The sequence below is a fragment of the Planococcus citri genome, chromosome 2 (assembly GCF_950023065.1).
Source record: "Planococcus citri chromosome 2, ihPlaCitr1.1, whole genome shotgun sequence".
Classification (NCBI taxonomy): domain Eukaryota; kingdom Metazoa; phylum Arthropoda; class Insecta; order Hemiptera; family Pseudococcidae; genus Planococcus; species Planococcus citri.
The window spans coordinates 82,573,256-82,600,715 of NC_088678.1; the positions used below are offsets into that span (position 1 = coordinate 82,573,256).

The 27,460-nt window shown below is 34.8% G+C and overlaps 2 non-coding genes across 2 annotated transcripts; both read right to left on the reverse strand.

Moving 5' to 3' along the window:
• Positions 1 to 23,337: 23,337 nt before the first annotated feature.
• On the reverse strand, positions 23,338 to 23,409 carry TRNAD-GUC (transfer RNA aspartic acid (anticodon GUC)). The gene has a single exon. It is a non-coding gene; the product is annotated as a tRNA-Asp (tRNA).
• Positions 23,410 to 23,623: 214 nt separating this feature from the next.
• TRNAD-GUC (transfer RNA aspartic acid (anticodon GUC)) lies at positions 23,624 to 23,695 on the reverse strand. Its single transcript has one exon. It is a non-coding gene; the product is annotated as a tRNA-Asp (tRNA).
• Between the last annotated feature and the right edge of the window lie 3,765 nt (positions 23,696 to 27,460).

Consider the following 27,460-nt stretch of genomic DNA (forward strand, 5'->3'; position numbering starts at 1 on the left):
AACCTCGATCTATAAAATTTAACCATTGAAAAGACTGATTCATCCGAGTAGAAGGTTTCCCAGAGAAGGTCACACGAGCACGTATCGAGTAGACTTGTCAACAATAGTGCTCGCGGTACATGTCAAATAACCTATCGGTACTACAAAGGCTCCGGAAACCGAACATAACGGAAGTGATATCCTGTATGAGATTCTGGCATTGTAATCGTAGGTAATAGCTTTGTTACATTTTACACACATTAAATAATATGTAAAAATCGAGCCACAATAAAAGTAATTTTTGAAAAGACCTTTTCTCAAAATGACTATTTCATCGATGAAAAAAAATATCGGATCGATAAAAAAAAAAGGTCATTTAAGCATTTAAATCCGGATCGTAGAAACTTTATCGTTTAATTTCACGGTTATACCAAAGGCTAGTACCGTCCATTTATTTTCATTTCAGAATTAAGTATAATGTAGAATAATGTTGATATCTTTGGAAAGATGATGTTCCAAAGGCAATATTATGCTAATGATTTTTTTCTCTAAATGATTAAAATGGTTGAATTGGACCTTTGTATTTTCAACTATCAAAAGATCAAAGTCGTGGATTCGAGTAAAAAATATTAACCGATCGATGTGGCCCTTACCCACGAGTGGTAGACAGGGGAGAACTCGAAGGAGCCAAGAATCGAAGGATTCGAGGTCGATATTGAACCATCACCCAAGCCCCCTTGAGGCAGATGGGGTAGGTTTGTTTTTGCAGAAGTCGAAATTTCTCATCGAAATACCCAACCTTGGAATTTTATTGCTTCGGACTGCTGCAAATTTGGAAATAATCTGTTCGTGGCGTTTCAGAACAAAAGCAGGGCTCGCACTCAATTTTTTTTCAAAAAAAAAGTAACTTCAATAACCGAAAAAAATAACCAAAACGTTATCAAAAAAGTTGCAAGTCGTGAACGAAACATTTTAATTTAGGAAAAAAATCACAAAAAAAGGGCATGAACACTGAACATTTCATTCAAAAAAAATAATATTAAAATTTTTTTTTTTTGGCAAATATGTACTTACTGAAAAAAATGGATTTTTTCCAAACTTCTTGTCAATGGGAAAATTGAGACTATTTTGCAAATTTTTGATAATAAAGCACAACTTTTTGGAAATTTTATGACCTAAAAGTAAGAATTTTTGGCAATTTTTGGGAAAAAAGCACATTTTGACAATTTCAGCCGAAGGCAAAGCTGTTTTTAAATTTTTTTGACAATTTTCCAAAAACAAGTAAAAATTTGGCTTATCAGAAAAAAAACAAGACTTTTCAGCAAGCGAGATTTCCTGTCATTTTTTTTGCGATAAATGAGACTTTTTTGTAACTTCTTGACCGAAAAAATGACTTTTTTGGAAAATGTTTAAACAAAACTGGGACGTTGGACGTTGACAATTTATTTCGGCAAAAAATCGAGTTTTTTTGTTAGCAATTTTAGACAACAAAAAGCGAACTTTTAGGAAATATGTGAAAAAAAAGAAGAAAATTTTTTGCATAGAAGCGACAATTTTTTGACATTTTTGGCAAGAAACGTCACTTTTTGGCAATTTTGATGACAGCCAAGAGTAAATATTATTATTTTTCATAGAAAGCGAGACTTTGACCATTCATGGTAAAATCAAAGAGACCAATACTGAGTTGGACTAGTCGAATAAAAAAACTGAGTTGATATTCGTATTCAGCGCTCTCAAAACATATAAAACGACATATCACATGATACTTGCCATTTTTTCCACATTCGAACTAAAAATTTGATCCAGCCCTCCCCCCTCTATAATGGACTACCGAATCCCATCATGAAAAGTTCATAATTGCAGATATCATAAAAATGCATTCTTCCTGTTTTTTGTTTTTTTTTTTTTACTGAGCATTCAAAAAATGCTTAAGTTTGAACTTCTGAAAATTTTGAAACTATAGTTTCAATTATGTACTTTTGAAACGCTGCAAACGGAATTTCTTCAATTTGTAAAAGTATGAGAAATTAAACATCTGCAAAGTTCGGCATTGACAAAAAGTTTCAACTGCTGGAAAAAAATTTGTCTTAAAGGAGGTGGGTGAGAGGGGGGAGGGGGAGGGGGTAAATTAGAGCGATTTATCTTATTTCCTAACGTGACGACTGACGAACTTGCAAAGAAATTTTGAGCAAAACTGGGATGGGAGGCTAAACTCAAAACCAGGCTGATTTCACATTAGATTGACCTAACTAATGACAACATGTTTCAGTTTTCAGTTTCACTTTTTTCTGTTTTGGTTTTCAGTTAGTTCACCCCCCCTCCCCCCTTCAAATTCATAATATTTTGGAAATTTATTGAAAAAAATGAGTTACCAAAAATGAGTTTCACTTTTTTCAGATTATGCTATAGATGTTTTCCTTTTAACAGTACCTATACTTAAACGCTTTAAATATATGAAAAAAAAAGTTTTCAGTTCAAGTTTCAGTTTCAGTTTTTTCCCCATCAAATTCGTAATATTTTGGGAATTTATTGAAAAAATTGATCTAATATAAAAATTAGTTTTACTTTTTTTATTTTCAGTTGCCAGTTTTCACTTTCACTTTCTTTCGTTTTTAGAATTTCAGTTTTGCTTAATTCAGTTTCAGTTGTAGATCACCCCTCCCCCTCCAATTAGCAATATTTTGGAAATTTATTGGAAAAAATGAGCTACCAAAAATCAGTTTTGCTTTTTTCAGTTTCCGTTCAACTTTTTCACACCACATTCGTAATATTTTGAAAATGTATTTTAAAAAATGACCTATCATCATCAAAAATCAATTCCGCTCTTCTCTGTATTTAGGTTTCAGTTTCAGTTTTCCATCACTATAGTTGACATAGAGTTTTCGATGAACAATATAGTCCGGCATATGACAATAGAGTTTCAAACATCTGCTGGAGGCTTCAGGAATTTTTAAAAAGTCGCTGGGGGCTCCAAAACGACTTGAAATTCACCTGCAGTACTTCGTAGCGTATTAAAATTAATTTTTAGAATAAATTTCAGCTTTACAACTCCAATTTGATGGAATTTTGTGGGAATTTCGAGTTTCAAAAATCTGCTGGAGGCTCCAGAACTGCTCAAAACGGGTTGAAGCCGTTTCCAATCGATTTGGCATGTCGAAAATAGGGTATATCCCAAATTTCAGCTTTCTTGGTCAATTTGGTAAAATTTTTATTTTTTCCCTCATTTTTGGCGTAAATTTGATTTTCAAAAATTCACCCAAAAATCGAAAAACTCACTTTAGCCCTTGAAATTTTGACATGTGATAAATTTTCGCATGATCTTTCGATCTACTTTTGTAAGGTTTGAAAAATTTCGTGCAAGTCCTACGTAGAAGTACAAAATCTGCGATTTCGGCTGACCTGTCAATCAAAATGGCCGCCATTTTGTAAGTAAGGCCAACTTTTTTGTGGGCAAGTTTGCTTTAAAATGTTCCTTAGGATGTCCCCTTTAGGAAAAAAGTTGTTCCGGAGGAGCGGCGGGGGGGAGGGGGTGCAACTACTCCTATTGTCATATGCCGGACTAATAACAAAGTTTGGGCACACATACTATACCTCGTATAGGAGAATTATTTCTAATTCATCATTCGCATCAGAATATGAAAAAAACTACCTCATAATAAGCGAGGTAAAGCTTTCATAAAAATGGGAATGCCATTACCATAGGTGTGTATACGATCGTCGATCTGCACACAATTTATACGGGCTATTTAAAAAAACAACTGAGTTATGAGAGGGTGAAACTGACTGAGAATATTTCAAATTGAGGATACAGTAGGTACAATACAGCACAGATTCGTATTCAAATATGTAAGTCCAAATACCATTCTTCCGTCTTACAATGACGCAATCTATTATAAGTGCAAAGTCCTAACGACTTTCTTTTGTCAACAAATCGTGGACTGTATAGGTAACCTTATTATACCTGAGATATACATAAAATGTAGATCTGGGCAGTGGGTGGATGAAAAATTCAATAAAAGCTGCATTCGTATAAAACCGAATCAAAACGTCAAAAGAGAAAGGAGCCCGAACAAGGAAGTCGTATACTATAACTTAGCTCCTAGCAACACCTATAAATACCACCAGACAAGGATTAATTTCATTACTGTACTCGAGGAGACTTGTGACGTGAAATTGAATCGGTAGCTGCAGTGTAAAGTAAAGAAGGAAGAGTGAAAAATTTCGTCACTTGATAATAAGATGTGGACAGGTCAGCTTATGAGAGAGTTTGTCACTATGTCGGGCTCTAGGGTTAGATACACACAGATAGAAAGAGAGAAGGAGTCACTGAGCAAGAGAGAGAGGATGGGCTATGTGGCGATGGCGGCTACATTTGTTACAGGTAGAGAGGTACTACACAGAATACAAAACACAATAGTCGCTTTCGTCGAGTAACGTTGTAACCTCTAAAAGATATGCTTTAATAGCATTTCAAAGCAAACAGTTTCACTATAATAGAGGCTATCCGCTTATAGGGTGACTAATGCATCAGCGGTAGCAGAAAGGACCAAAAGAATAATGCCCAGGTATTCTTACAAATGTCTGTTACATCGTATAGCCTATGTATGTGCGTGTGTTTGTGTATGTGTATGAGTATAAGCTAACTCGCGTAGATCTGCTGGACTACATTCATATACATACGAATTGTATGTATATGACGATGTACGTCTATGAGTTCCAGCTCCAGCACACACTACACTAGAACACTAGAGTATGTTGCAGCCTGCACCGCGATGCTGCTCTTCTTCGTCTTTCATCAGCGCAGCCTTCTCCATCCATACTGACACTTGGTGTGCGGATGCGGCTGCCAGTGCCACCGCAGCGCTGGTCATATTGTCTTTAAACATCTAAATAATAACGCCGCCACCGCCTTCTCTTTCTCGTATATCGTTAAGATGAAAATAAACCTCGTGAGCTCGACTTCTGAGAGATTTCATTCCCATGCAATAAAAATCTCTTCGTCTTCGTCTTCTCTTCTTAATCATAGGTCGATAAACTTATCACTTCGGGCTGCAGACGAAGAATTATTCAACTGAGACGAAACAAAACGCGCAACACGCATCCGACCATTCTTCTTATTCGATTATTGGTTGCTGGGAAAGCCGACAGCTTCTCGATATTAAATCATTAAATCGTACTGATCGACGACGATCGTCGCGTAGTTGATCACATCATTCGCGACGAACGATACGTTTAGAAGAAGATGAAATTATTTCCACAGACCCTTTAAATTTTGGAAGTGATTTTTCTTCAAGTTCGTGATCAAACGGTTCGTTTCTAGAACAGAAGCTTCCTTCCGTTTGATTCTGACCCACAGTTCTAGACGAATTTAATAAGTTTATCCACTGGTAAAAAAAATATCCACGATATGTCCACCGGGAAGTCAGCTCACTGCTCAACTGTGAATAAACCCATTTGAATAGATCGAGAATAAGCCACAACTCGAGGTTCAGCAGCCAAAATTCATTTCCAAGTCTTTTTGAGAAATTAGAAATCACACTGGAGGCTCCAGAATGGCTCAAAATGGCGAAATTCGAATTCGGCAGATCGGTTTTGGGCAAGAAACAGTCATTCGTAGGTACGAATTTATAGAATTTCCTTTTAAACGAAAAATTTTCAATTTCTGGTATTTTTTTTCAAATATATTCTGGTTAAAAAAAAAAAACAAAAAAACGCTGAAGGTCGTGAGTAAGCCACAGCTGGATTTTCATCTGCCTCAATTGATTTCCGTGCCTTCTGCAGGAATTTTAAAATTTTGGAGAAATTGAAAATCGTCCTGGTAGTCCGGCATATGACAATATAGGTAGGAGTATTTGCACCCCCCCCCCGATCTTCCGGGACAAGTTTTTTCTTAAAGGGGACATCCTAAAGAACATTTTAAAGCAAACTTGTCCAAAAAAAAGTTGGCCTTACTCACAAAATGACGGCCATTTTGATTGAAAGGTTGGCCGAAATCGCAAATTTTGCGTTTTAACACAGGACATGCACGAAATTTTTCAAACCTTACAAAGGTAGATCGAAAGATCATGCAAACATTTATCACCTGTCAAAATTGCAAGTGCTAAAGTGCGTTTTTCGATTTTTGGTGAATTTTTGAAAATTGAATTTAGGCCAAAAATGATGGAAAAAATCAAAATTTTACCAAATTGACCCAGAAAGCTGAAATTTGGGATATACCCTATTTTAGACATGCCAAATCGATTGGAAACGGTTTCAACCCGTTTTGAGCAGTTCTGGAGCCTCCAGCAGATTTTTGAAACTTTAAATTTTCACAAAATTTCATCAAATGGAGATAGAAAGCTGAAATTTACTCTACACTGCAATTTTAACACCCTCTGAAGACGACTTCAGGTGGGTTCAAGTCATTTTAGAGCCTCCGGCGATTTTTTTGAAAATTACTGGAGCCTCCAGTAGATGTTTGAAACTTGAAATTTTCACAAAATTTCATCAAATGGAGATGGAGAGTCGAAGTTCATTCTGCAAATTAATTTCAATACTCTACGAAGTTGACTGCTGGTGGATTTCAAGTTGTTTTGGAGCCTCCAGCGACTTTTTTGAAAATTACTGGAGCCTCCAGTAGATTTTTGAAACTTGAAATTTCTCCAACATTGAATTATCAAATGGAGTTGGCAAGCTAGACTACACGGTGGTTTCAAATGGTTTTGAAGTTTCCATGCTACTTTTAGGAAATTTCAATTTTCCAAAAAAACGTCATAATCCTTTCAAAAAATCGCTGGAGGCTCTAAAATGACTTGAACCCACCTGAAGTCGTCTTCAGAGGGTGTTAAAGTTGGAGTGTTTCAGCTTTCCATCTCTATTTGATGAAATTTTGCGAAAATTCAAAGTTTCGAAAATCTGCTGGAGGCTTTAGGAATTTTCAAAAAAACGCTGGAGGCTCCAAAACGACTTTAAATTCGCCTGCAGTACTTCGTAGCGTAGTTTTTAGAATAAATTTTAGCTTTACAACTCCAATTTGATGTAATTTTGTGGGAATTTCGAGTTTCAAAAATCTGGTGGAGGCTCCAGAATTGCTCAAAACCGGTTGAAATCGTTTCCAATCGATTTGGCATGTCTAAAATAGGGTATATCCCAAATTTCAGCTTTCTGGGTCAATTTGGTAAAATTTTGATTTTTTCCCCACATTTTTGACCTAAATTCAATTTTCAAAAATTCACCAAAAATCGAAAAACGCACTTTAGCACTTGAAATTTTGACAGGTGATAAATGTTTGCATGATCTTTCGATCTACCTTTGTAAGGTTTGAAAAATTCTGTGGAAGTCCTGTGTTAAAACGCAAAATTTGCGATTTCGGCCAACCTTTCAATCAAAATGGCCGCCATTTTGTAAGTAAGGCCAACTTTTTTTTGGGCAAGTTTGCTTTAAAATGTTCCTTAGAGTTGTACCGGAGGATCGGCGGAGGGGGGGTGCAATTACTCCTATTGTCATATGCCGGACTATGGAGGCTCCAGAATGGCCAGAAATAGCGAAATGCGGCTTGTTGAAATTGATATTAGATTCAACAAGCATTTAAATTTTAAAAAAATAATAAATCACCGAAAATAGTCGATTTCAAATGTTCAAAAATTCGCCAAAAACCAAAAAATCAATTTGGGCAGCTGAAATCTCTATGACGGGGACTTCTGACCTTGATCTTTTCAAAAAATCGCGATCAAAAACGAGCCGTTCTCGAATTTAATCACATTTACCTCGGATCAAATCAACGAATCGACGTTATTAATCTTGTTGGAACTAATAAATCCATAGATCAAGATCAAGTTCGAGCTCTCCTCGTGACATTCAATGTTTCGGCCATTTGAATTTCGCAATATCTGTCGAATTTCTTCGAACATATACCTATTACCTATACGAAGTAAGTATGGGTCGTACTCGTATTAAACCTTACGAGGTCGTAAATAGGTGTTAAAAAAAAGGCTGGTTGTGGTTATAAAATCAATTATCGTTTTATGTCGGCGACCGACAAATAATTTTCGAATAAAGTAGAAATAATTGCGAGACCGTTTATCATCGAGACATATGTGACCTTCCGCAACATATTTCCCAACACCAACTCGATCTGAAATTGGCGCAAATTAACGATTGTTTCAGTTTCACGTTCACCACTAACACAGTATCTATATTGTGCCTCTGTTAGTATATTAGATGGAGTATTTCGGTACCCTCTGTGTCGATGTCGTCGTGGGCACTGTAGTAAGCTTACTGGTGTTTTTGATGCGGGAGATTTCATCGGCATAGCTCCGAAAATAAAATTAAAATTCCGCTCGTCGACGTCGAGTTTGGTATAGGACTTGGACGATGAAAACATTTACCAACTCGTCGTTCACAACAAATATACCGACGACGACGAGTCTTAGGAAACGCCACGAATTACGTTTAATTTATGTCAACGTGTATTCTTTTACACGAAGCTGAGGACCGTTTCGGCTTCGTTAGCATTCAATTGGAAATCACTCGAATACACCGCGAATCACAATTAGCCTCAGGCTCGCCGATGAAGCCGCAACACACCATACCGCACTGTGTCGGTTACTTCCACTAATTAGTCACAATTTCCAGTTTCCACCATCCATCCAAGTTTCCCGAACACCAGACGAATCAGTTATTTGAAAGGGATTTCCCCGCATCGAGACATTCTTCGAGTCGATCGTCAGCACATCAAGTATAGATATGGGTCTTCTTGGATAGTTGGATGTTTTGTGGTAGCCAATTACAACATGTGCTTGAACATAAGTCACAAATTAATCACTGAACATCGATTTCCTTTCGAAAATGATCTCTTAATTAATCAAAAAAGCCGAAACTGGTTGCAGATGTATGCCTTAACTGATTAAACACGTGTTAATTTGAGCAGAGAAAGCTGAGAAGTGTTTTTTAAAAATAATTGTGGAATCAATATTCAATTTATGTACAAACAGTAGTATTTTGAAGCTCAGAAAACGTTTCAATTTCATTAACAAAATTTACAAAAAAAAAATCCAGTATCACCGAAAAAAAATTTAAGATCAGTACCTATGGGAGTTTTAAGAAATTTTGACGATGAAAGGTAATCCAAAATTAAAGTCGGGGACAATTTTTTGCAATTTTTTCATTTTTATGAGAATTTTACAAAAAATCAAAAATACTGATCGGAGGACCAAGGGAATTTTTTTTACTTGAAAAAGAAATTATTTAGCAGGGGTGATGGGGACAAATTTGAATCATGATTCGATCCAACACACGATTCAAATGAAAAATGTCCTGATTGCTTCTCCCTGTGGTCATTAAATTAGATTTTTTTTATGAATAACATTTTACTCAAGTTTTGAGATGCTTTATCAACAAGTTGTTGTTTTCTAATATTCCATTAATTTTTGGTTACAGCTTTGAAAGATCTTTATGCAATCTTCATCATTTTCATGATACAATGGGCAATTTGGCATCTCCTGAAAGTCAACTTCACAAACACAAAGACAGGGTTCGTATTCAATTTTCTTCAAAAATAAAGTAAGTTTAGCTGCTAAAAAAAGCTTAAAAAAGAGACCAAAAAAGTGACAAAACGCGAGCAAAAGATTTCAAATGTAGAAAAAAATCACTCAAAAAAAATTAACAGAACATTACAAAATTTAAAATGAATGTTCTGTTTTTTAAATTTGAAAAGTTGAAAATTATTTTGAAACTTTTTGATGAAATTGAAAAAGCGAGACTTTCTGACAATCTTTGGCAACGAAATGAGAATTTTTTGCAATTTTTAACAAAATAAAGCGAGATTTTGACAATTTAAAAAAAATGATGGTCTTTTGGACAACTTTTGGCAAAAATACGATTTTTGCACTAGCGATAATTTTTAGAAATTTCTGACAAATAAGCGAGACATTAGGATAATTTTTGATAAAAATAGGTAGTAAAAGTCTTTAGCAGTTTTGCTAAAAAGCAAAAAATTTGACAGTATTAGCAAAAATTAACAATTTTTTGGAATCATTGGCAGAAAAATTATTTTTTTGCAATTTATTTCCAAAAAGTGAGGATTGGTTGCATTTTTTTTTTTTTTTTTGGAAAAAAAACGAAACTATTTCGTAATTTTTGGAAATTTTACATGAAACAACGAGACTTTTCAATAGTCAAAAAGCCACATTTTTTTGGACATTTTTTTTGTCAAAAAATAAGTCTTTTGGATGATTTTTGAAAAAAGTACCTACTTCCGATTTTTTGGAATTTCTCTTTACAAAAAACCTAGAATTTGTGACGATGAAACCTACAATTTTAACAAAAAACAGGACTTTTTGGCACATGTAGCCAAAAAAATGATACTTTCTCACAATCTTTGTTAAAAATGAGAGACTTTGTTTCAATTTTTCAGTCAAAAGCGAGATTTTCTTACAAGGGAACCAGAACCTCTTGAAGTGTCACACTCCGATTTGAATGGGACCGCGATTTTTGGAAAGAGCATAGTCTAAAACCCCCAAAACCAAATTTTCAGCTGCCCAAGTTCATTTTTCGATTTTTGGCGAATTTTTGAAAATTCAAAATTGACTGTTTTTGGCGATTTATGTTTTTTTTTCTAAAAGTACTTACTTGATCAGTAAAAATGGTCAAAATAAGTCCCAAAACTAATATTAATTACTCAAATCCAAATTTTACCATTTCCAGCCATTCTGGAGCCTCCAGTGCGATTTTTCATATTTCTCCAGAATTTTGAATTTGCTCCAGAAGGCGTGAATATGCAGTTGGGCAGCTAAAAATTGAGTTGTGTATTAAACTCGACCTGTTTAACGAGTTTATCTACATTTGAGCCGATTTTGAGAGTGACACCTCAAGAGTGGTTTTTTGAGGTGTCACTCTCGCTCTAAAACGGCTGGAAATGGTAAAATTTGCGCTCCGGGGATTAGTTCTTAAAGAAATACAGCGATTCACATAAATTTCAAAAATTTCCTCACAAACGGTTATCTTTTGATTTTTTGGATTTTTTAATTATGAAAAAGCTGGTCAAAAAACCACTCTTGAGGAGTCACTCCCAAAATCGGCTCAAATGTAGATAAACTCGTTAAACAGGTCAAGTATAATACACAACTCGATTTTTAGCTGCCCAACTGCATATTCACGCCTTCTGGAGCAAATTCAAAATTCTGGAGAAATTGAAAAATCGCACTGGAGGCTCCAGAATGGCTAGAAATTGTGAAATTTGGATTTGGGGGGTTAGTTTTGGACAAAATACAGCGATTCACGTGAATTTCAAAAATTTCCACACAAACGGGTATCTTTTGATTTTTTGGATTTTTTAATTATGAAAAAGCTGGTCAAAAAGCCACTTTTGAGGTGTCACTCTCAAAATCGGCTCAAATGTAGACAAACTCGTTAAACAGGTCGAGTGTAATATACAACTCGATTTTTAGCTGCCCCACTTCATATTCACGCCTTCTGGAGCAAATTCAAAAATTCTGGAGAAATTGAAAAATCGCGCTGGAGGCTCCAGAATGGCTGGAAATGGTAAAATTTGGATTTGGGTAATTAATATTAGTTTTGGGACTTATTTTGACCATTTTTATTGATCAAGTACGTACTTTTTAAAAAAAGCATAAATCACCAAAATAGTCAATTTTGAATTTTCAAACATTCGCCAAAAATCGAAAAATGAACTTGGGCAGCTGAAAATTTGGTTTTGGGGATTTTCGACTATGCTCTTTCCAAAAATCGCGGCCCTCTTATGTCAAGCAAATTCTCACACTACAAAAACGTGCGATAAGAACAATTTATAAAATACCTCTAAGACAAACATGCTGGCCCACCTTTGTTGATAATAAAATTCTCACTACAATATCACAATAATATAATATTTTGGACATATCTCTCATGGTTTATACTGGGGTTATAACCTTTCCAAAAATTGTGATGGGTTTCGAAATAGATCACAGATTGATTCAAACGCCTTCAGAAAAAAAAAGACGATAAGGACATTTTCAAATAATTGAAAATACAAAAAAGAACCGGTACAACAACGTGTAAAAGAATCATTTTCCAAGGTTATAGAAATTACTATAATCTGAAAATTATAATTTCGAAAGGATTTATAGCATCATCGTCAGTCGAGGGAATTTTTGGATTACTCTTGGTTCGGTAAACACATCGTTGAAATTGAAAAAAAGTTCTCACAGGTTCGCAGGTAATGGTACCTAGGTCTATTGCCTATGGCCAAGATGCCGCAGCGTCTCCACTCCCCACTACCCACAACCCTATTCGAATGAATTCCGATGTTGACAGTTGCACCGAGGCGTTTCTGACTAGTCACTTCAATTAGAATTGAAGATAAATGGAAACCATTTCGGTGTATCCGTTAATGCTGTCTTCAGAAGGCTTAATTTGATTTAAGCAACAAGTCAAGGTTCAAGTCCGAGTATATTTACTCCTATAACGCTGTGAGTTTTAATTGTCGATATGCTCGACGACGTTGCGTTCTATTCGTCGTTATCTTCGCCTCGGACGGAAACAATCTTACGCTTTTTTAAATTCCCTTCAAAAGCGGTAATAATGTTGGTAAATTCGCCGTTTCCTGCCCACCGTATGAAAAAAACTCTTCGCCATTTTCATTTAATTAAGGCGAAGAAGGTGCATCTGCATACCAAGTACACAGTATATACACACCGCGTTCAGGGTTCCCTCGGTGCCAAGCCATTCATCATTTTAAGGTATACGCGGAAACCCTGGCGCCGCAACCCTTGTACCAGCTAATACCTATACCTATACGTATTTCTACACACAAAATGATGTGAAGAAAATTCTCAGAATTTTTTTCTTTTCCTTCTTAAGCATTGAAAACTTTGTCAAAATACTTATTCGAGAATAGGTATAGATAGAGATACTCGATGGCTTCAACAATACATTTCAAAGTAGCCTAGGTATTTCCATTCAACACTCAATTACTAACCGGTTTCCAGGCATTATATTTTCGTTACACTCGGTTAATTAACCTTTCAGTTTTGTCGGTTATAATGGAAAATTTCTCATTTTTTAATATCGATTGGTGCATTCAAAAAGGGATAAGACAGCTTTGACATTTTTAAAGAGTTATTAATGCGTTTCTCGCTTTCGAGTGTTTATTCTTCGTAAAACTCGCCAGTTTTTAGGCCATAGAACTCACAACTGAAATACGACAAAAAAAAAGGGTATAGACCGAGACAACTCGAACGATCATTCTAATATTTCGTCAGAAATTGCAACCAGACTGGAAGCAATGCATTGGCTTATATGGAGTAATTGCACTCCCTCCCGATCCTCCAGGACCACTTTTTCCTTAAAGAAGACATCCTAAGGAACATTTTAAAGCCCACTTGCCAAAAAAAAATGTTGGCCCTACCAACAAAATGGCGGCCATTTTGATTGACAGGTCAGCCGAAATCGCAGATTTTACTTCCAGCGAAATTTTCAGATCAAAAGAGCAAACAAATAATTCATCACCACTTCACCAGCCACAGTTTCAATCACTGAAAAGCATTTTGCGATTTTTGGTTAATTTTAAAAAATCTAATTTCAGCCAAAAATGAGAAAGATAATCAAAATTTTACCAAATTGACATAGAAATCTGAAATTTGGCATATACCATTTTCAACCTACCAAATCGATTGGAAACAGTTTCAAACCAATTTGAGCACTTTTTAGAGTCCCATGCAGATTTTTAAACCCTGAAATTTCCATAAAATTTCATCAAATGAAATTGGAAATCCGAAATTCACTCTTTTCGACCACGGAGGTCTAAAAATAGTAGCTGGAAGCTTCAATTACGACTTTAAACCACCTGCCCTCGACTTCATAGCGTATTGAAATTAGTTCGCAGAGTGAATTTCGGCTTTCCAACTTCATTTTCATGAAATTTCGCGGAAATTTCAATTTTCAAAAATTTGCTGGAGGCTCCAGGAATTTTCAAAAAGTTGCTGGAGGGTCCAAAATGACTTGAATCCATCTACAGTCGGCTTGATAGCGTGTTGAAATTGGGAGTGCAGAGTGAATTTTGGATTTCCAGCTCAGTTTGGTAAAATTCAACGAAAATTCAGACCATTGAAAAATCTGCTGGAGGCTCCAATAATTTCCAAAAAGGTCTTTGGGTACTCCAAAAAAGACGGCTTTCCTACTGCATTTGATAAAATTTGATGGAAATTTCAACTTTCAAAAATTTGCTGGAGGCTCCTGGAATTTTCAAAAAGTCACTGGAGGGTCCAAAATGACTTGAATACACCTGCAGTCGACTTGATAGCGTGTCGGAGTTGGAGTGCAGAATGAATTTTGGATTTCCAGCTCCGTTTGGTAAAATTTTCCGGAAATTTCGAACATTGAAAAATCTGCTGGAGGCTCCAGTAATTTACAAACAGTCGCTGGAGGCTCCAAAATGACTTAAATCCACCTGCAGTCGACTTGACAGCGTGTTGAAATTGGAGTGCAGAGTGAATTTTGGATTTCCAGCTCAGTTTGGTAAAATTTAACGAAAATTTAGACCATACAAAAATCTGCTGGAGGCTCCAGTAATTTCCAACAAGGTCGTTGGGTGCTCCAAAAAGATGGCTTTCCTACTGCATTTTATAAAATTTGGGTGGAAATTTCTACTTTCAAAAATTTGCTGGAGGCTCCAGGAATTTTCAAAAAGTCACTGGAGGGTCCAAAATGACTTGAATACACCTGCAGTCGACTTGATAGCGTGTCGGAGTTGGAGTGCAGAGTAAATTTTGGATTTCCAGCTCCGTTTGGTAAAATTTTCCGGAAATTTCGAGCATTGAAAAATCTGCTGGAGGCTCCAGTAATTTCCAAAAAGTCGCTGGAGCCTCCAAAAAGATTTGAGATCTACCTGCAGTTGACATCATAGAGTATTGAAATCAGTTTACAACATTAATTTCTACTTTCCAACTGCATTTGATGATATTTTGTGGAAATTTCAAGTTTCAAAAATTTACTGGAGGCTCGAAAAATTTTCAAAAAGTCGCTGGAGGCTCCAAAATGGCTTAAACTCTCCAGCAGTAACCTTAATAGCATGTTTAAGATGGAATGCAGGGTGAATTTCAGATTTCCAACTTCATTGCGGATGAAATTTTGTGTAAATTTCAAGTTTCAAAAAACTGCAAGAGGCTCCAAAATTGCTCAAAATGGTTTGAAACCGTTTCCGATCGATTGATAGGTTGAAAATAGAGTATATGCCAAATTTCAGCTTTCTTGGTCAATTTGGTGAAATTTCGATTTTTTTCTCATTTTTTGGCTCAAATTGGATTTTTTTAAATTCGCCAAAAATCGCAAAATGCATTTTATCACTCGAGATTTTGGCTGGTGATGAATTTTTGCATGTTCTTTCAATCTAGCTTTGTCCTATTGAAAAAATTTCGTGCGAATCCTATGTTGGAAAGCAGAATTTGCAATTTTGGCTGACCTGTCGATCAAAATGGCCGCCATTTTGTTAGTAGGGCCCAACCTTTTTTTGACAAGTGTGCTTCAAAATGTTCCTTAAGATGTCCTTCTTCAAAAAAAAAAGTTGTCCTGGAGGATCAGAAGGTGGGAGGGGGTGCAACTACTCCAAATATGACACAGGACTAAAAATAATAAGTTCGAAAACGTGTCTCAAAATGTTTGCATAAGAAAATTTCTTGAAATGCATTTTTTCGTACACGAAAAATTCATTAAGAAATTACATCATAACGATTTAGCCGACAGGCCTGCTGCAATTATCACGTTGCTTGTATCGTTTATGTACAGGTATTTATCATTTTTCTTAGAACAGCCTGCACGCCGCCGCTTCGTCAACTCGCCAATTAAATAAAATAACTATTTCTTTCATCCTTTAATTAGCTTATTTAACGATGAGAAATCTTCGAGTTTTAACAACAAAGAGTCGTCTGTTCGCGAGAAAATGGTAAATTAACGCTATCTGTACCATAGTTTCAGAACCGCTATAGGAACAAGGTTAAAAACAGTAAAAAATTTATCAACTTGTAAAGAACGGTTCATCGAATGAAAAAATTCAGGTAGCAGGTACACAGGTAGATTAAATTAAAATAATTTATCTGAATTTCAATTAATAAAAATTGGTATCTATTTAATTGATTGAATTTCACTTTATTTTTGTTCTTATTATTGCTCGAGTTAATGAGAATTAATTTTAATTTTCAGCTGATTTTTATTCTTCAAATTGAATTAGTTCATCGAAATGAGTATCAACAATACGTATTTGTAGGAAAAATAATAAAAGTTGAATTTGAAAATGAAATAAAACCAAAATCGCCTCGATTTATGAACCTACATCAACATACTACGAGTATGTATAAGTACCATTTTCCTTCCTCCACCCATTAATCTATTTATAAACTGATAAATACAGACAGATTTCGAAAAATTCAAAATCACATAGACCTATACGCGTAATTATTTTAAAATATCATTAATTTACTTCAAAATGAAAATTACAGACCAAAATCCAATTTAAAAAATCACACACACGAGTTTGCAATAGATGTATACCTATACCAAAAGCATCATTTTCCAACCCAAAACGAACCTCAATAATTATATAATTAAAATTAGAATTGTTTCCATAACCCTGTACAACATAACAAATTACCAACAGAACAAAACGAAAGACAATACACAGCCATATCATGAAACAGCATTGTAAATTGCTATGGTACTCGATTGTTGCTTATTTGCGTACCTATTTTTGTTTAAAAATCAATCTCTGGCAACGTTTTTTCAGTTCAGCATTCAAAAAAAAAAAAAAAAAAATTATTCATTACTCATTTCAATACGATGAACCATTCGTATAGATTTGTTCCTAATTTGGAAAATGGAATTTGAAAAGCACCTAGTGCTAAGTTTGACAAATAGTACTACCTCCTACGAGTACGTGCGGATAAAGTTCAAAACTCTGGCGATGAATGTGGTGTTCACTGTTCAAGGTAAACTCAGGTTGGAAAATATGGTCGAGGTTCTGAGAAAAATGACTGCGCAATACCGAGTAAGAATTCTTTTCTACAATTTGACCATATAATTATCTCGTTCATTATAATACACATCTGGATCTGGTTCATGACATCGAAAAATCTACACTGTGGTCGGGTTCAGCGTTCATTTCAAAGGAATACGAAATCATTTGACGGGCGTTATACGTACGTATGTAGAAGATGAAAACGTGTTTCAGATGTTTGCTCAAAAACGAAACGGCAATGAGGCGTTAGAAAAATAAAAATCTATTATGCATCGTCTACTGAGATGATAATCTACGAAATTGAAATCATAAGTGGAGCGAATAAATTAAAATAGGGATTGAAAGTTTGAAAAAGAATAAGAAATGACATTTGGAAACTTCTCATGTTTGGCTGCGACTAGTGACTGGTGGCTTCAGGCATTGATTTTAGCGTGGCTTCAGGTACATACCTAGTACCTACCTAGTTCATATAGAGTAAGTAGGCCTACGAAAATGTAAGTTCATCTCGTCTACGTTTGAAATTCTTGCTGAATTACGGACTCTATTGTGCACGTAGAATGAGGTCAAACCATCTTCTTCGCTGCATTCGAACAAGTACCATACTTATTTTTCAGGTGTAATACGAGTATGTGTACGTAAAACCGCTAAATATATTTTCAATTCTTGTGTTATCACGTGTTTGGTATATCCACCCATAACTAGGTACCTCATATTACCGACATACAACCTACATACTTTCATTTACCTATCATAGTTTGAATTTGAGATGCAGGTACCTAAACATATTATGCATGAAATTTTTTTTCCAAGCAGTGAAATGATAACTGATATATGACGAATTAATGATCCTTAGTCCATTTTTGGATTTATACGTACTCGTACCTACTCCGAATTTTCTCAACATTTCTTAATAGGTCCCAATTTTTGATGCCCAAAATTCTTCAAAAATGCTCAAAATACATTCACATCGAAATATTTAATTTTTTTCTCAAAATTTTCACCCATTTTGACACGTTGTATGGCACTTTTTCAAAAAAAACCTCAACTCAGGAGTTCAATTTAGATGCTCAAAATTCTTCAAAAATTATCAAAATACATTTTCATTGAAATATTTAATTTTAATTTCAATTTTCGAAATTTTAAGCTTTTTTGATACGTTATGACATCCCCCCCAAAAAAAACTCAAACTCATAAGCTCAATTTAGATGCTCAAAATTCTTCAAAAATGCTCAAAATACATTTTCATCAAAATATTTGATATTCAATTTTTTTTTCTAGAAATTTTAAGCTGTTTTGATACGTTATGACATTTTCCCCCAAAAATAACTCAAAATCACGAGCTCAATTTATATCTCAAAATTCTTCAAAAATGCTCAAAATACATTTTCATCCAAATATTTAATTTTAATTTTTTTTCCTCGAAATTTTAACCTGTTTTGATACGTTATGGCAATTTTTCCCCAAAAAAAAACTGAACTCATGACCTCAATTTATATGCTCAAAATTCTTCAAAAATGCTCAAAATACATTTTCATCAAAATATTTAATTTTAATTTTTTTTCTCGAAATTGTAGGCTGTTTTGATACGTTATGACATCCCCCCCTCAAAAAAAATCAACTCATGACCTCAATTTAGATGTTCAAAATTCTTCAAAAATGCTCAAAATACATTTTCATCCAAATATTTTAATTTCTCGCGAAATTTTACATCATTGACCACTTCGATAGGTCGCGGGTCGCATGACACGTCGTTTGGCACTTTATCAAAAAAAACTAAAACTCATGACCTTAGTTCATATGCTCAAAATTCTTCATAAATGCTCAAAATACGTTCTCGTCGAAACATTCGAATTTTTCACGAAATTTTACACCGTTTTGACAGGTCGCGTGACAATTTTTCATTCGGGGTTCAACATTTTCAAAACTGCTTAAAAAAGTAATCATCGTTTCAATTTTCGTCCTCAAAATTCGTCTAAAATGCTCAAAATACATTTTCGTCGAAATTTTTCTACTCTGCGAGGAATTTCACCTCTTTTGAATAGGGCACACAATTTTTCAAAAATGCTCAAAATACATAAATTCCAATTTATGGCGAAATTTCAACATGTTTCGAAAGGTAGCATGACTTTTGGGACAGACGGGACATGGATTGATTTTTTTTCAGCAAGTGAATTTTCTCAACAAAATGACTTAGTTGGATTCTATAATTGCTCCAGACTGCTGAAACTTGCAGAAAGTCTCTTTACTGCCAAAAATATTTCAAAAGTTCAAAGTTGAGCTTTTAGCTTTCATAAGCTCGAAAAATTTCGGAGCTATAGTTTGAAAATTTGAAATAAAAATGTAGATAGTATAAATTTTAAGGATGTTTACAAGTTTGAACTTTTCGCGGTGGGATTCACAAAATCATGGAGGGGGGAATAAGAACTTACGAAGCCCCAAAATTTTGATCAAAATGTAAAGAAATGTCAATTATCTTGTGACATATCATTTTATAAGTTTTCAAAAACGCTGAATACAAATTTCAACCCAGTTTTTACCGTTTGAGTCCTCTAAAACCCCCAATTGGACCTTTGAATTTCCTGCAAACTGAAAAAATCGTGAGCCTTTAAAATACATTATTTTTGAATTTACCTTTCAAATTTTTAAATTCAAACCCTGAAATTTTGAAAGATTTTGAAAATTGAACTTTCAAAAAAGCTCAACTTTGAACTTTACATTACTGGCAAATATTCTTGAAGCTACAATCACTCAGGTTAGTTTGAAAATGTGAGGGGGGGGGGGTGTTAAAAATGATCATTTTTCACGCCCTCCATCCCTCTTGAAAATTACGATTCTATAGGAAAAATTCATAGCATTCTTCAAATGTGACCACCTTACAAACGTTTGAATACCTTATTCCCCTCCCTAATAAATCAAATTTTATAGAAGAAAAAAATCAACCGGGGGAGGGGGAGGGGAGACAAAGCAAGCGGTTTGCCTGCGAGTATTTATCCTATAGGAAACCTAAAAAAAATCTAAATAACTGTTTCATCGTCTACAGCAACAATTTTCTACTCGTATCTGTTAAACTCGAAAAAAAATCGACATGCAACGCTGATAATTTTAATTAATACCCTAAGGTTGACAGATAGCCAGCGGCGCTGCACCGGGACTTGACCACTATCTATTCCACGAAGGTCTGATGTTAAAATGACAAACTTTTTAGATATATTCTACGTACTAATGTGTATTATGTAGTACCTACACAAACAACAGGAAATTTTGACAATCAACAATGAGAACGAAAACACAGATGGATTAGAAAAACCTAGACCTAGATTGAAACTTTTCCATCACAGGGGTCAGTTCGCGTTATCGAGCACAAAAGTTATCTGTTTACATACGCGGAAAAAACCAACCCAACAGCCCAGGTAGGTAAGGTACTAGGTACTCGTATTATAACCGTTTCGATAACATATGAAATCGTGTCAGACAGTCTAGAATAATATTCTAGAGACAGCAGTCAGCAGATACTCGTAGTACATAAATATATCAGTGGGTATTATCGCCAACAGCTGCATCTCGTAATCGAATATACGAGTAAGAAAAAGTATAACGTTCAAAAACTGTACGCAGCAGTACGAGCGAGGTAAAAAGGCAGACACCAAAACGTTCTAATTTCGCTGTCAAAAATATCCTGCAACGAGATAAAAGGCGATTACCGAGCGAGGATATATTGTATGCGAACTGCAGCCTGGGGTCATTTTTTCGTCCAAATAATTACACAGTTTGGTTTGGGGAAAGGTGAAGAAACAAAAATAATAAATTGCAACGCCGCCATCCATCGCTACAACAACTACACAAATAGGTACCTGAATACGTATACTGCAGCATGCATTCGAATCGAGGGGACCGGTTCTCTAGGATTGTAAAATATATAAAATGGTAATGAACTGAACGAAGGTCTGTAGCTTAAACAAAAGATGCGAATGAAACTAGATACCCGACACTAACACTGGCCATATACGAGTAAGTTGAAGTTACGTGCAAGTTCAGTTTATTATAGGTAGATTCTTCAACCGGATTATTTTCAGTTTACAGTTTACCTACTCGAGTCTATACTTTGATGGAATGGCATGCGAGATGCAATAATACATATCTGAATCTGACCACCATAAGTGGTTCGTAAAGTAGAAGTGGATCATAACTGATAAAGGAATGGAATATGGTTCATTTCATCAATTATATCATAAGTAGAAGCAATAATAGGTCGGTTATCGACACAATAAGTCACACTTGTTGAAATTTCGACACAATACTAAGCACAATGGCATTGCAAAGTCGAACTTATTCCATTATTAACTTCGACACAAGCTGAATGACGGTTAGATTCTTTCGATTGCATCATTTGACGAGATGGCTATGGCTCGAGGCAACGATTATATACCCAGGTGTACAACTATGTACGAGTATACCACACAAAATGAAATTAGCTTTTAAAAAATTGTACCCTAAACCACAACATAAATTACTTGAGGCCGGTGGAATACGTGAAGGTAACGAATGGATATCACGAGGTAACAAATAATCATCGTACTTAGATCGAACTTACCATTCCAAATCCATTCAAAATTCAAACGAAATTGATCATCGAACACGTACACTGGACAGCTTTGCATCTGAAAATAAAACCAAAAACAAACCATAAATATCAAGTCTTGAATATTAAACAAAGAACCCATAAAATAATCTAAACTACAAATTACCGTAGACTAATCACAAGATTTAGAGTCGTATTAACTTTTAAAGTTTCCAAAAATGTAAAAATTAATTTTAAAAAAAAATATGGAATTATCGATTAAGTAACTAAAACTTTGTACACATAGTTATTTCAAATTGTTTTGAAATAATTGAAAAAAAATCAATATTTTTTTTAAAACATTGAAAAAAATTCAAATTTGTTGAAAATATTTAAAGGAAAATTAATTGGGCTATTCTTTTTTTTTTTTTTTTTTTTCAGATGTTTGCTCGCTAGTCATATTATGTTAATTTTCTTTGCAATTTATCGAGAAAAATTGTACTCCAAAAATAGATTCAAATAAATTGAAACGCTCGATCAAATTTTTTACACAAAAATCAGCACTAAAAAATGCATTTTGAAGCTAGAAAAAATTTCCACCACTCCAAATGTCTCGAATGGACCGCTGAAATAACTCGGAATAAAAAAAAGATCAATACAAAATTTTTTAAAAATTTATTCTAAAAATTTACATTCATCCGCCTAAAAAAAAAATCAAAACGATCATTTTTTTCAAACTCGAATCAAATAAATCTGTAGAGCAAGCAATAAAATACTTCGTTATCTTCTCCATGTCTCTCCCTTCCCCCTCCAAGCAAACAATTGATGAAATTTCAATAATCAGAACGTGAGAAAAATTTATAAGTATGCGCTAGTAGAAAATTATTGCTCATTTAGTCATTTTCATTTCAAAAGGCATCAATTTTTCATTCTAACGACGAAATAAAATGTTTCGCATTATAAAATTCGAATTTCGTGCTTAAAATTTACATCTTTCCAAAAAAAAGCTCCTAACATTATATTTTCAGTCAAATTTTCTTTTGAAACAATTGAAAAAAAAATAATTTTTTTGAATTTTTTTTTTAAAGTTCAAATTGGTTGAAAATGTTTGAAGAAAAATTGACTGAGCTGCCAAAATGTTTGCTCTCTGGTCAAATGTCAATTTTTTGTGAAAAATTGTACTCCGAAAATAGGTCTAAATAAATTGAAACACGACAATAAATACTGTGCGCAAATTTTCAACTGCTCGATCAAATTTTTTATACAAAAATCAGCGCAAGAACATGCATTTTGAAGGTAGAAAAAATTTCCACGACTCTAAATTTCGCGATTGAACCGTTGACATTTTTCTACCCTATTTTATGAATGCTCTATAACTCAGAATGAGAAAAGATCTAATACAAAATTTTTCTACTGTTCAAAAATTCATTTTGAAAATTTACATCGCATCAAAATTTGGAAAATCACTTCATTCTGTTAAAAAATACTCGAAACGGTGATTTTTTTTTTCAAAAATTCATTCAAAATTACTACGTAATAGAAAAATATTGCTTAGTTCAAAAGAAACAAATTTGAATTTCGTGCTTAAAATTTACATCTTGCTAATAAAAAAAAAAAAAAAAAAAAAAAAAAAAAAAACTAATAAAATTATATTTTAAGTCAAGTTCAGTTTAAAAAAATCATCAAACATGCTGAAAAATTTCAAATCACTTCATAAAATTACATCAGATTTTAAAAAAAAAAATAAAATGAATACTCGGTAGTATAGATGATAATTTACTTCCTAATGTGAAGAAAAAAAAAATCAAAAAAAATCCTCCCCGGCGGGGAATCGAACCCCGGTCTCCCGCGTGACAGGCGGGGATACTTACCACTATACTACCGAGGACTTGTTTGACTAGGTCAATTTTAAACCTCTCAGTTTCTAAAATTAATCGTGATGAATATACGATCACGAAAAATCACATCATTTACACGATGAAAAAATTCAAATAAACCTCATTCTGCGTGAAATCAATCCTCAAATATTTTTTAATCGATATAATAAAGGTTGTCGAGTGTTTTAGGAGGAAAAAAAATTGAAAAAAATTTCACAAAAAATCCTCCCCGGCGGGGAATCGAACCCCGGTCTCCCGCGTGACAGGCGGGGATACTTACCACTATACTACCGAGGATTGTTGAAGAGAAGGCCAATTTTTAACGTTACTGGCTACGTTCTCTTTCTTCCTCGTTTTCTACACAAACTTGTTGTAATGATTTGAATTATGGAGTTATGTATCTCGAAAGTTGGCGATTTTTTAATGCAAAGTAATTAATGCACAGGCACTTGAACTTGATGGAGTAGGTAAGGCATACCTACACAATGATCAATTTAACCAGCAATTCAATAATTACGTAATTGACACAGAAAAACGAGAAAAAAAGGAAGATAAATTAATAAAATGATCGAGTTGGACACGGACACTAATTTTCAAAAAAACACCCCTCCCCCCCTTTGCCTTTACTAGGTACCAAATTAAAACAGAAGCGAGCACTTAATTTCCAGATGAAATGAAACGTAGGGTTGAATTAATGAGGCAGGATATTCTCACAATTTATACCTAACGGAATCGTGTTTTATGTCGACTCTTTCATAACTATTAATTATTTCAATTTTAAAAAGGGTAATTCAACGAGCAGTGTTGTTCAAGTTCCATCTTTAAAAATATGACGGGTAGTCGATTAGTATTAATAGGTAAGTCTGGTAAGTTAGAAGTAGGTAAGTCTATATAGGACTAGATGGTCAAGTCCCTGAGTAAGAGTGCAATTTACTGTTTCTCAAATTGCCAAAATCGTTGGAAACGGAAACAGACAATTTTGTGTTTCAAGGTCAAATATTTTTCACACCAAACACGAAATTTTTTCCAAAATTAAGTAAGCATAGAAAAGGTATACTCAAAACTTGGACACTTGAATGTTTAAAAACCCAACTAACACCAGTACTTTGAAATTTTGCTCAACATTCATCAATTTTAGACGACATTTTTGGACCCCCTCCCCCCAAAAATTGAAATAGTCCAGTTGAGGAAAAAAATGAATTACAAGGGAGGGGGGGGTTAAAATAAGTAATCGCGTAAGAAATGGTTCAAAAGTTCCATGGTCATGTGATTCAAGTGGTACCGAAGTAAAATAAAGTTTCTAAATTTTTTTCAAATAATCTAATTCTATTTTTTTAGGGAGGGGGAGGAGGAGGAGGAGGTGCTAGAAGTGAGAACAGGATTTCGGATCAGAAATAAAAACTAAAGCAGAATTCAAATATTTTTCGAAAATTTTCAAAAATTGAAAGTTGAGCTTTTTCGTAATAAATTTAGCTTTCAATATGATTTCAAAAAATCTGAAAAAAAAATACAAAAAATACATTTTTTAAAAATAGGTAATGATTGAGTATAGTTTTCGTTTTGGAATCTTGATGGAACCCTGAATTTGGCGCCCCCTGCCCCCTCTCTAAATTTTTGGGAAACCAGAGAAATAATATAAATGGGTTGTGCAATACATCGTTTGATATGTTTTCAACGAGACCGAGTTTGAATATCAACTCGTTTTTGTAAAACAACCCCTCCAACAAGGCAACAACCCTTGTAATTCCTCCGCCCATCATTCAAACTGCCATATAAAAATGCCAGAAATAGGTATACAAAAAATCGAAATATATGCAGTTCCTAATGTTTCTGCTAATGCTGCTATCAAGTATCAACTCATTGGGGGGGGGACTCCCAAAGCTTTCTGAGGACACTATTGCCCACTCCTTGAATTTTGACAGACAGCAAAAAATCCAAAAAACCATGTAACGTGATGATTGACATGTTTTCAAGGTATGGCACTAACTCAACCTTCGCTCAATTTTTGATTTTTCCCCATTTTTGGCCCAAATACTTCTTTTTTTTTTAATTCACAAAAAGTTGAAAATTACAAATTCAGCATCTGAAATTTTTTCTGTTGATATACTTTTGCATGTTCTCTTGATTTAGCATCGCCCAGTTCAAAATTTTTTTCTGCAAGTTTAGATACCTCCTTCGTCAGCCGGTTATACTTTTTTTCAATTTGAATTTTGAATATTGAAAATTGAAATACCAAGAAGAAAATGACATGACTTCACGACTTTTCTCGGTTCCTCTCTCCTTCCCTCAATTTTTCCCCAAAACCCCCAACTTTTCGCCAAAATTTTTCTCGGGGGGGGGGGGGAGGACTCCATCTATTTGGCATGCCTCTGAGTATATGATGTGATAGTCACACCTTGCTCTGAAGAAAAAAAATGGTGATCAATTTCTATGGTGAGGGGGGGGGGGTGATGGTGTAGTCAGAATTTTTTTACACACCTGGTAACACTGCAATTATGAGAAAATGCAAAACATCCGAGTTAGCTATTATTGTTTTCATAAACCTGAAGGCTGAAGTACCAACGTACCATGCGACGTTTAGATTTAAAAACAAATAAGACGAATAAACAAAATTGTTGAATAATGGAATTTTCAACGCGTCGTTCCGTCATTCTCGCTGAGATTGTTCATTCAATTATGAAAAAAGCACGTACCATGTATAATGTGCATTACATTCTAGCCCCATAACATAATACCTCGGTATACTGAATACCTACTTAATAAATTGCAACAATATTTACGCGTTGGCTACCATTAAATCGTGATTTAAAAAAACAAATGTTTAACCAGCTTTTTGCCAGGGACGAAACTGGAAGTTTTTTTTTGAGCCGAAGGGGGGGGGGGAGCAATCGAAAACTTTCCGACTTATATATGAGAAAAAAATACCTAAACATTTTTCTGAATAAAACGTAATATGAGAAAACAATTCTGCCACTTGGGACATTCCACATAAATATCAATTCGACCAACGTTTTTGAGTCATGTCTTTTGATTTCGCTCAAATTTTTTTTACAATATCTACCCGCCCAGTAAGTAAGAAACCCGCAATCAGTTTGGTCCCAGCCCCCTCAGGGGGCGGGTGGGGGGCTTCCATTATTTTCACATTGTCTCGAGGTACTCAACTTCAGCAGCTCATTCCTCCAAAACTATGATACTTTGATCAAAACTGATTTCACAGTTCAAAAGTGTATTGAATTTTGAACTTTTTAAGCATTTTGAAGTTTTCAAAATTTGGAAGTTGAATCTTCAAATTGAAAGTTCCAATTTCAAAATGGCGCTGTAAGTGGGAGCTACCATGTAAAATGCTGAAAAAATGTTCATAGATGCACCATTTGATGCTTTTTCGAAATATTCAAGTTTTGACATGGGATCTCTTAATGGAAAGGGAGCACCCCCACCCCCAATTTTGGGCAAAACTTTCAACAAAAAAATCTGGGGCATGTGATACATCGAATTGTATGTTTTTAGTAACGCTGAACACGAATATGACGTTGAATTTTTGATTAGGCCCCATCCACAGCCCACAGCACCTCCCCAAGGGGGAGTAACCTACAACAAAAAAATAGTTTCAATCGTGTGACACATGAAATAGTATGTTTTCGATAACGCTGAACACGACTATAGCCTTAGTTTTTTAAATTGACTTTGCCCACGGCTCCGAGAACCTCCCCCAGTTAGTAAAAGTCGAAAAAAATTTTGGAGGCCGTGGATGATTTGAAGTGTCGCACGAAAAAAAACCCCTATTTTGAACTTTTACCCCATTTGGGGAGGTGCTGGGAGCCGTGGATGGGGCCCAATCAAAAACCCAACGTCATATTCGTGTTCAGCGTTACTAAAAACATACAATTCGATATATCACATGCCCCAGATTTTTTTGTTGAAAGTTTTGCCCAAAATTGGGGGTGGGGGTGCTATCCTTCCATTAGGAGATCCCATCTCAAAACTTGAATATTTCGAAAAAAACATCAACAGGTGCATCTATGGAAATTTTTTCAGAATTTTAAATGGTAGCTCCCACTTACA